We start from the raw sequence: 11,328 nt of genomic DNA on the forward strand, positions 1-11,328 counted from the left end.
CTAAACAAGTTATGGTGTTGATGGTCATGGCTTAGAAAAACTTAGAGAGAAAAATTTTGTACCTATGGCGAACAATTCTCAAGCATTATCAAAACCCTATATGAGATAGGTTGCAGAGCTCCGAGCAGTTTTGATGAGAATGGGGAATTTCGGTCGGGGCTAGGGAGGCAGTCAGTTGCCTCAACCATCCCAGAGAAACCTCCATCGTTAGATTCACTCCTTCGAGATATATGGCCCATATTAGGGCAAACAAACCTAGCAACGAGATTGAGATGGATCATCATTAATATAGTAGGTACTCCTCACAGCATGTCAATGATCTATAGATCGACATGATGTGTTGGTATGGGCTAGATTAATATTTGTTGCCAAAACAATTATAACATATACACATTATAGGTAAAACATGTGAATACCAACCATTAAATATGCACAAACATTAGACGTGTATATTTGTTAGGTGTGAGGCATATGAAAACCTAAAAATTAATGAGGGAAATTTAATCAATTGCATATTTTTGGAAACTTTACAGATAACGTAAATACTAGACTCCTATTGATGTTTATCATGGTGGAATTCAATTTATAAACATTTATGGTTGATTAAGCAATAAAGTGATAAATAAGGAATAAATAAATTGTTTTATTTTATTAAGTTTTAATTTCTCCATATGAGTAGTATTAGAAGGGATGTACATGTTACAAATCAAATCTCTAAAGGTGAAAACCTCTTTTCTGAGTGCAAAAATTGAAGAAAGGTTTGCACCTTGATAGATTTGATCCCTGTCAGAGCTTTATATATTCATAGTTTAGATGGATCTAGGTTGGTTTATTTATTAATTTTATTTTTTTAGTTTAATTTTTATTTTTATATAATTTTACTGAGTCAAAATGGTTTAATTAATAATTTTATTTTTTATTTTTATGTAATTTGACCTGGTCAAAATGTTTAGATAATATAATATAACTAGACATTACAACAACTCTTCCATATTGGGGTGGAGAGTGTCTCTTGGCCCAAAACTGTAATAGAATTAAATAAAAAAAAAAATTTATAAAATATTTTGATTGTGAAATGTGAATGGATTTTGGGCATGTGGTATTGATGACCCATGGTATGGTATGGTATGGTTGGTAATATCCATGGTTAAAAGTCTTGTTAATTGTAAGGCTGCAAGATCAACAAATCAGCGTGATACATGTATAACATAATCATGACAACATATAGAAACATAAAACATAATGTTATGAAACCAGCTCACAAAGCGATAGAAAAGATAGATCAACACCTTAGAATTTAGCCTCTTCGAGGGGAAACCTCCTTTGCATTACACAAATGAAAAATTATTGGATGATTCAAATGACAAAACCTCCTTTCTATATATAGGAGTCTAAGGGGTCACAATATAACCAAGTCGACCTAACAATAATAGTATAAAGGCACAAAAACAACAATAGAGGGATTCTATGGGGCACAATAATAAAAATATGGGGACAATAGGTGCACAATAATAACAATATGGTGACAATAGGGGCACAACAATAACAATAAGGGATACAATGACAATAGTAATGGGGGAATCACTAGTATTATAGGGATCTAACATGCCCCTCTCCTTCAAAAATGTGTTGTCACGTCCCCATGGGAATATACCATAAAAAGAAAATTTACTTATAATGCTAACCCTTTATATACATGCATATCAACCTTAATAATACCAAGTAATTATTTAATTCTTGATTACCGACATGTAACTGGGTTATATACGTGTGTTAATTCTTTGACAATTCATAACTCCCTTGATATTTATATACACGGCATTATGTTATCGTTGTATGGCTTGTCTGTCATGTTCAATGGTACCATACATCCACCCAAGCGCCAGGTGTGAGGGAACATTAATGGCTCATCTACCCTGGCCAGGTGGCTGGCATCGTACTCGACCCATGTGAAACTTTGGAGGGAACGTTGTTGATGCGCGCCAACTCCCATCCGAACGAACGGTGAGGATCTTCCGAGCTGATCTAAGGGCTCACAATGAATTCAGGGTTTAGTGAGTTTATTAAAATCTCGGGCCGCAAGACTCGGGTTCATTTGCACCTGTTCAGTTGGTGGTGCTCACTTCTGCTCCACGGATCCTTTCTGCTCTTAGTGCCGGCTCATTTCAGTCAACCCAGGTAATATCCGCCGAGTCTCAGCTATTACACATGGCTCATTATCTTTGATAGTATCGTTGTCACAGGTTATTGTTCTGGTTATATTATTCTAACCTCAAGTTTTTGGATTGTGCAGGCACCGGTTCCTTGGTGTCCATTCCGCGACAGGTATTCCAGGAATTCGGAACATACCAGGTATTTCCCTTACGTAGGTTTGTAGATTCACAGTGTATTTGAAATCTTAGGGATTTATATGCGGATTCGATCCTTCGACCTGGGGTTTCCTCCTGACAACTTTCACCTGTTGTCTCAGGTTTACCCTCTTTGGTCAAACCGGGTTAGGATAAGCGGTAGGCCTCCTCGTGCCGGAGCCGTGCCTACTCTGGTTATGCAATATTGATATATATGTATTTTGTTTCTCATTCAGTTTGTAAATCTTACTTTGGAAACTCACGGCAACCCTTGCCGGAACTTGGTTTAAGTCAAGATTGTTATTTAACTCTTCTGTTGTTATTTACCCGCAATGAGTTTTGTCGGATGTAATGCATATTTGCCGAGACCAGGAATTACCCTCGGATCTCTGGTTACCTTACGAATTGTCTAGAGCCATACCCTGCGGGGTTCTCTGTTTCATGACATGGATATACATATATAGGAATGAGTTGCTTCTTTGAACGCACAAAGCGTATTTTCATTTATCTTGGTTATATCGAGCATTCGTTTGTCTGTGTTTTATGTGATTCCACTCTTCAGATTTGTTATGGGGTTTTTATTTATTAAGCTACGGCCGTTTGTCTTTTAATAAACTGGCTTAACCCCTCGAGGGTTTGATAATACTCACAAGGGTTTGTGGCATTGAAACCCTCTGTTCACACAACCTCTCATACCTGAGACGGAGGTTAAGTGACCGCTGTCACAGTGTTCTGGGCTTATAGAGCGCCTCTCAGGTTATTAATATGTTTCATTACAGACATAAATGTTTATATTCATCTATCCGAGGTTGCATATATTGTAGAATGAGACCCTAAGTACTGGGTTCGATGAGTTACCTCTGAGAACGGATCTCCGTATAGCATGAGGCACACAATGTCTTCTGTGGTTTCGTGATTACACAGTTATTTAACATATATGTTGTTTTCCGTTCCTACAATTATAGTGCGCATGGTTGTTTTTCCCCATCGAACCGTTCATGCATTATCGCTGTGCGTTTACTGTTATGCTGTTAAGAACTTTATAAGGTTTCTCATACGACTACAGATAGTCATGAAGCAATTCATGCAGCCAGTTATATCTTGGGTTTACTCACAACTAATGTGTTTCGATTCTTATGGTTTATGCATTAACTGCTACAGCGTTCTCTTATCGGCTCTATCTGTAGATTGTATGTAATCTTACAGCTTCCAGATATCAACTCGGTCTGTAGCTTATGTACTGTTTACAGCTTTCATTCAGCTAACATACATTTGTATCATAGTTATCATGCATTGATATAACATTTAGTTCACCATCGATGAGTTTAAACAGACAGCAATATAGACTCATAGAGCTGTATGCAATACTTCCATTAACTAAGTAGTTAACTATCACTCAGAAAACTGAAGCTTCACTGTACTTTCTTTTATATACCAGTATACAGAATATAGAAAGCTAATCTGGTAACAACCCATACCTGTTCTGTCAGACACATGAATTTCAATGCTCCAGAATTTCACCTGCAACTTGTAGGTTTGCTCTTATCCACCCAACCATGAGATCCAGTGATACCTTGGATTCTCCCCCCGAGCCTTTTTGCAGGCCTGCAGCCCTCAACAAGACTCATGCACTGCTGTGCTGGGTTATCTGGTCTCTACCAGACTTAACCTGGTTATCTGGTCTCTACCAGACTTAACCTCTTTTCTCTATCTGCTCTCTCTCTTCCCCTTCTTCTCTTTCGCTGGCTGCCTAATATCATCTTTTTCAAACAGACCCCCTGTTGGGGATTTAAATTTCCGTTTTTAAAAGAAGGTGTAACTGATATCTGCCATCATGGCTGGCAATCCTCACGTGACGAAACTGGAACCCTTCGATCTCATCCGATTTCCCAAAATCAAGAATCAGTTATCACTGGTTCCACACACAATTCGCCAGCATGTTCCCCATAATTAGTTTTATGAATAACCAGAATTAGTTTTTAAACTAATTCGTAATTTTTTTTTTTTAATTTTTTTTTTTTAAAGAATTACCACTTACTCAACCGTATAGTTTTCATCGAGTTATTTAGGGATATTACATACTCCCCCCCTTAACAGGAACACCGTCCTCGGTGTTCATCTTTCATTGAGAACTTGAGATTTTACTCATTGTATAATCGTGTAACCACACAAAATGTGATCCTTTCTCTTTGAAATCAACGATTCCATTCCAAGAAAAGACGACAAACAAAATAGTAATGATATAGTCATACGAAATATCATTAGTTACAAGCATCAATAGTTGCAAAAATATGCAACTTCTAATCGCCACCACTTGGCTCTTATTCATTCATAAAACAGTTCTCTATGTCAACTTACCATTACTTACCATCTATTTTGAAAACCATGAGTACTTTCATGTAAGTATTTTAATAGTGGTTGGAAACTGTTCATTCTTCCACGGTAAGTAATTCCTGTAATATATGACTAACAACCTCAATCACATTAGTCACTATATTTTAAGTCAAAGAAATACGTTTGACTATCAATCAAGTGTGCAATGCTAGATGATTTCTAAATCACAGTGTTTTTACAAGTACTTAAAGAGCACTAACACTAATCATCAAATGATGAATCACTGCTCTCGTGCACACTGAACGAATTCTCACTAAAGACATTCGCAAGTGCTTCTAGATGTACCAAAAGAGCACCTAGCTCTCTAATCATCAAAACAGTCAATCTCTGCATCAAGCCAGAACTGTCTTAGCTCCCACTAAGAGGTTTACAACATTAATAATATAATAAAGGAATTAAAATTTCCAATTACTCCTCATTGAGCACTAAGCTCATTTCTTGTTAAATGTGCATAACATATTTCACACAACTATATAGAGAATTTATTTTCAACATATCATATAGCTGATTCATTCATTTCTTTAGCTATGAGCACCATAAGAGGCTAAAGAATTCCCCAATCCATGGGAACTGGTTTCCACAACCAAACCGAGTAATTTTCACATCCAGATAGTTTCCTTTATAGAGACCTTACCAGGTCTAACATGGAAGTCCACTGGCCAACCAGCCCAAGAATTCCAGGGAGAGTAAATCTGGGCAGACAAATACCATCAACCCCTCCGGGCAGGTAGCTGCCATCAACCCAAGGCATTCCAGCCTCTCACAATCCGGGCAGACAAGTACCATCAACCCCTCCAGGCAGGTAACTGTCATCAACCCAAGGCATTCAAGCCTTTCACAATCCGGGCAGACAAGTACCATCAACCCCTCCAGGCAGGTAACTGTCATCAACCCAAGGCATTCAAGCCTTTTACAATCCGGGCAGACAAGTACCATCAACCCCTCCAGGCAGGTAACTGTCATCAACCCAAGGCATTCAAGCCTTTTACAATCCGGGCAGACAAGTACCATCAACCCCTCCAGGCAGGTAACTGTCATCAACCCAAGGCATTCAAGCCTTTTACAATCCGGGCAGACAAGTACCATCAACCCTTCCAGGCAGGTAACTGTCATCAACCCAAGGCATTCAAGCCTTTTACAATCCGGGCAGACAAGTACCATCAACCCCTCCAGGCAGGTAACTGTCATCAACCCAAGGCATTCAAGCCTTTTACAATCCGGGCAGACAAGTACCATCAACCCCTCCAGGCAGGTAACTGTCATCAACCCAAGGCATTCAAGCCTTTTACAATCCGGGCAGACAAGTACCATCAACCCCTCCAGGCAGGTAACTGTCATCAACCCAAGTATCCGCGAGTGTCTGGCATGTTAAATTTCTCTTTTATTACTCTTTCTCAAAGTAATTTACACAATGAACCATATAATCATTATCATTAACAAAATAAACATGCATGTACACCATGCATTTACACTTATCCCTCATCCTGGTCCACAACATCTAGTTCAATGGAACATATCTATCATACACGTTGTATGCATGCAAATTTCCAAATATCATAATTCATGCATCGTTAGTGTAATTAAACATAATTTCTCTAACATACGAGAACATAACTCTTATGTCACGATGACTAATCTTTGTGCATACTATTGCTTATCATATAAGCCCTTCTTTAATGTATGCAACACTTACTCCCTTCACTAGAAGACCACCATCATTTCATACGACAAACCACATACCTCTTTCTTAAGGAAGTCATTTTAATCCTCATTTCTCTATCTTTCGATGTGAGGATTTCTCAAGATTCCCTTTCAAGAAATTATTAAAGATGTCTATCTTTCGGCATAAAAACCAAGATACAAAAACAAGGTTTACTTATCCTTTATGCATCAAATCAAGCAATCAACACAGCTCTTCCATCAAGACAATCTCTCCAAGAGAGTATTATTTTCAAGGAAACTATCATGACCACTTTCTCTAAGTACGCACAGTCTCATAATTCCAAAGTCAAAATAGCTACCAATATGCAACATGTGTTCTCCTAACACAATTACTTTACTTTAATGCACGTAGTTCTTTTCATGAAACAAGTAAGGATTTTGGTTCTTGTATGAACACTATTCTAATGTGTCTTTAAAGGACAGAACCTTTATTTCCATTTTCAAGAACTCTCTTAAAATCCTTTATCTTCATACATGAAGTATGCATACTCTTAGGATGAGACTATATTTATGTATATAGGTAATATACTCTTTCCTCAAGAAATTAGGGATAAATATCTATGTGCCTAGAAGCACATCCTTAGTTATCTTTTATCATGCATGTAATGCATAATCATTTCACTAGAACTTAGAGACTAACTAGAATCATAATGCAATTAGCATATATATATATATATATTTTCCAAGAAGCTTTTATCAAATAAAGATACATATTTTAATTCAAGAAAACTTGGCCACCTTCCATGCTATGTCCTCGGGACATTTACATGCCTCATCCTCTTTTCTCAAGAAGATACTTTAGCTATATTTAGCAAGGATTTTATTCCCAAAAAAAACAACGAGAGACAAACATTTCTCTCACAAGACTCACATGTAGTCCGACTAGGAGGAACTACCAATTCTTTTACTAAGAAGCATATAAAATAACCAATTCTTTTACTGCAGGTGTTATCATAAGAAAACATATAAACAGTCAATCTTTAACTGCATGCCTTATCCCATTTTCTTTACCAAGAAAATCTATAAAAGAACCATTCTTTTATTGCATGCATTCAAATACTTTCTCTACTAAGAAATCATATAAGACATTCATATGTGTTCTTCAAGAAAGTGGACAAGACACTTATCTTATCCCTGGATCAACATGCATAACTAACAAGTTAAACCACCCTTACCGAAAGCAATGGCTCTACTTTATGCGATTAGAAGCATAATCTCCTAAGTGTCACACACGCACCAGAGTTACCACTTGATGCTAGACGCAACAACTATCATAACAGTACTATGTGTCCATTTCAGAACAATGACTTCAAGGAAGCATTACGAAAATCATTAACATCAATACACTATAGTTATCATTTTCCAACTCCTTAAGCATGGTCAAGGGAATACTCACATGCACATCAAGCACTATCTAGTCATTTCCAGACTTAGAGTTTTCTGCAAGATTCTGATACCCAAGCTTGCTCTATCTGGTCATCACCAGGCTTAGCGATTTCTTTTCCCATCTCCGTCTGTCCCTACAGCACGGTCTTCTTCCTTCTCCTTGCTTCCTTTTCCTTTGGAAGCATCTATAGCTGGGGAAGGTAGTTAGAGTTTACTGACAATTGTATTAACACAGGTAGTCCATTTATGTATAATTATCACATGTAATTATACCATGAATAGGTCCTAGAAATGTTACCCACTGCACATGCCTCTACAATTTACTTCACACTGGAATGCAACATGCATAAGAAATCCATCATTCCCATAGTAGAGATAAATTCAACCATCCTTACATCGAGGTTCCAATGGTTTTTATCTCTCAACAAGTAATGATAAACACATACCATGCTAATGGATTTCACTTAATTAGAGGGTAATCATCATTAAAACTATTAGGACATAAGCATATACTATTCATCATGCATTCTCATGGTGAATAAAATTAAGAACTCTTCTTATGAACAACTAGACTATAGCACAGAGAGAGTAAAAATCTTCATACACACATTCCATGCATGTGACATCAATCAACCTTCACTTGTTTACGAATTGTAACAATCTTAGTCCAATTGAATTAATGCATATAAGTTCTATGGGTTAGTCATACAACACTAACCAATCTCAACTACCAATCGTCTTCATGCATCCATGACAAGACTGAATCAAAAGTTAGTTATGAAAATCAAGTCTCGCTGCTTGACTCATTGCATGTTTTCAATATCTAAAGGGGTTCTTCTAATGTTCTTTTTAAAACAATTTTTCATCCTATTCAAGGATGTTCCCCCTGGTTATATTCATGCATTGGCCTATTAAGTTTCGTTCATTGTAATTTCAATCTAGTTCAATATATGCATTGTTGTTATTGCCATATGTGCAAATCAAAAGTTGGTAGTTGATCGTCACTTCCTCACTGAGTGTTCAATATTGTTCTTAAGTGTAATGAGTACTCAATATTGTTCTTCGGTGTGACAAAAGTTTCATTGTCTTTTATCCTCATCAGGAATTTAACGTTATGAACGTAGTTATGCAACAACTTATCACCTACTTCTCAAAGAAGTTATAAACATGAATCACACCTGTCACGCCAAAAGTAGTGTACGACATAAATGAATATGCGAATGATTAAACTCATACCTGAGTTAATGGCGTACTTCAATATCCTTTCCGCTTACCAATTCCCAAAGGCGCCAGTACTGCAACCTTTAGCTCTGATACCATATTGTCACGTCCCCATGGGAATATACCATAAAAAGAAAATTTACTTATAATGCTAACCCTTTATATACATGCATATCAACCTTAATAATACCAAGTAATTATTTAATTCTTGATTACCGACATGTAACTGGGTTATATACGTGTGTTAATTCTTTGACAATTCATAACTCCCTTGATATTTATATACACGGCATTATGTTATCGTTGTATGGCTTGTCTGTCATGTTCAATGGTACCATACATCCACCCAAGCGCCAGGTGTGAGGGAACATTAATGGCTCATCTACCCTGGCCAGGTGGCTGGCATCGTACTCGACCCATGTGAAACTTTGGAGGGAACGCTGTTGATGCGCGCCAACTCCCATCCGAACGAACGGTGAGGATCTTCCGAGCTGATCTAAGGGCTCACAATGAATTCAGGGTTTAGTGGGTTTATTAAAATCTCGGGCCGCAAGACTCGGGTTCATTTGCACCTGTTCAGTTGGTGGTGCTCACTTCTGCTCCACGGATCCTTTCTGCTCTTAGTGCCGGCTCATTTCAGTCAACCCAGGTAATATCCGCCGAGTCTCAGCTATTACACATGGCTCATTATCTTTGATAGTATCGTTGTCACAGGTTATTGTTCTGGTTATATTATTCTAACCTCAAGTTTTTGGATTGTGCAGGCACCGGCTCCTTGGTCTCCATTCCGCGATAGGTATTCCAGGAATCCGGAACATACCAGGTATTTCCCTTACGTAGGTTTGTAGATTCACAGTGTATTTGAAATCTTAAGGATTTATATGCGGATTCGATCCTTCGACCTGGGGTTTCCTCCTGACAACTTTCACCTGTTGTCTCAGGTTTACCCTCTTTGGTCAAACCGGGTTAGGATAAGCGGTAGGCCTCCTCGTGCCGGAGCCGTGCCTAATCTGGTTATGCAATATTGATATATATGTATTTTGTTTCTCATTCAGTTTGTAAATCTTACTTTGGAAACTCACGGCAACCCTTGCCGGAACTTGGTTTAAGTCAAGACTGTTATTTAACTCTTCTGTTGTTATTTACCCGCAATGAGTTTTGTCGGATGTAATGCATATTTGCCGAGACCAGGAATTACCCTCGGATCTCTGGTTACCTTACGAATTGTCTAGAGCCATACCCTGCGGGGTTCTCTGTTTCATGACATGGATATACATATATAGGAATGAGTTGCTTCTTTGAACGCACAAAGCGTATTTGCATTTATCTTGGTTATATCGAGCATTCGTTTGTCTGTGTTTTATGTGATTCCACTCTTTAGATTTGTTATGGGGTTTTTATTTATTAAGCTACGGCCGTTTGTCTTTTAATAAACTGGCTTAACCCCTCGAGGGTTTGATAATACTCACAAGGGTTTGTGGCATTGAAACCCTCTGTTCACACAACCTCTCATACCTGAGACGGAGGTTAAGTGACCGCTATCACAGTGTTCTGGGCTTATAGAGCGCCTCTCAGGTTATTAATATGTTTCATTACAGACATAAATGTTTATATTCATCTATCCGAGGTTGCATATATTGTAGAATGAGACCCTAAGTACTGGGTTTCGATGAGTTACCTCTGAGAACGGATCTCCGTATAGCATGAGGCACACAATGTCTTCTGTGGTTTCGTGATTACACAGTTATTTAACATATATGCTGTTTTCCGTTCCTACAGTTATAGTGCGCATGGTTGTTTTTCCCCATCGAACCATTCATGCATTATCGTTGTGTTACTGTTATGCTGTTAAGAACTTTATAAGGTTTCTCATACGACTACAGATAGTCATGAAGCGATTCATGCAGCCAGTTATATCTTGGGTTTACTCACAGCTAATGTGTTTCGATTCTTATGGTTTATGCATTAACTGCTACAGCGTTCTCTTATCGGCTCTATCTGTAGATTGTATGTAATCTTACAGCTTCCAGATATCAACTCGGTCTGTAGCTTATGTACTGTTTACAACTTTCATTCAGCTAACATACATTTGTATCATAGTTATCATGCATTGATATAACATTTAGTTCACCATCGATGAGTTTAAACAGACAGCAATATAGACTCATAGAGTTGTATGCAATACTTCCATTAACTAAGTAGTTAACTATCACTCAGAAAACTGAAGCTTCACTGTACTTTCTTTATATACCAGTAT

General features: G+C 37.8%; 1 long non-coding RNA gene across 1 annotated transcript; it reads left to right on the top strand.

The window, feature by feature from the left end:
* The first annotated feature begins 1,823 nt into the window (after positions 1–1,823).
* On the top strand, positions 1,824–10,369 carry LOC149200871 (uncharacterized). Its single transcript, XR_016253669.1, has 5 exons — positions 1,824–1,860; positions 2,084–2,141; positions 9,666–9,720; positions 9,836–9,894; positions 10,013–10,369. It is a non-coding gene; the product is annotated as an uncharacterized LOC149200871 (long non-coding RNA).
* Positions 10,370–11,328: the final 959 nt, after the last annotated feature.

Source organism: Pinus tabuliformis, chromosome 2_1, assembly GCF_031772625.1.
Source record: "Pinus tabuliformis cultivar Carrire ecotype Pingquan chromosome 2_1, CPIR1, whole genome shotgun sequence".
NCBI classification, from domain to species: domain Eukaryota; kingdom Viridiplantae; phylum Streptophyta; class Pinopsida; order Pinales; family Pinaceae; genus Pinus; species Pinus tabuliformis.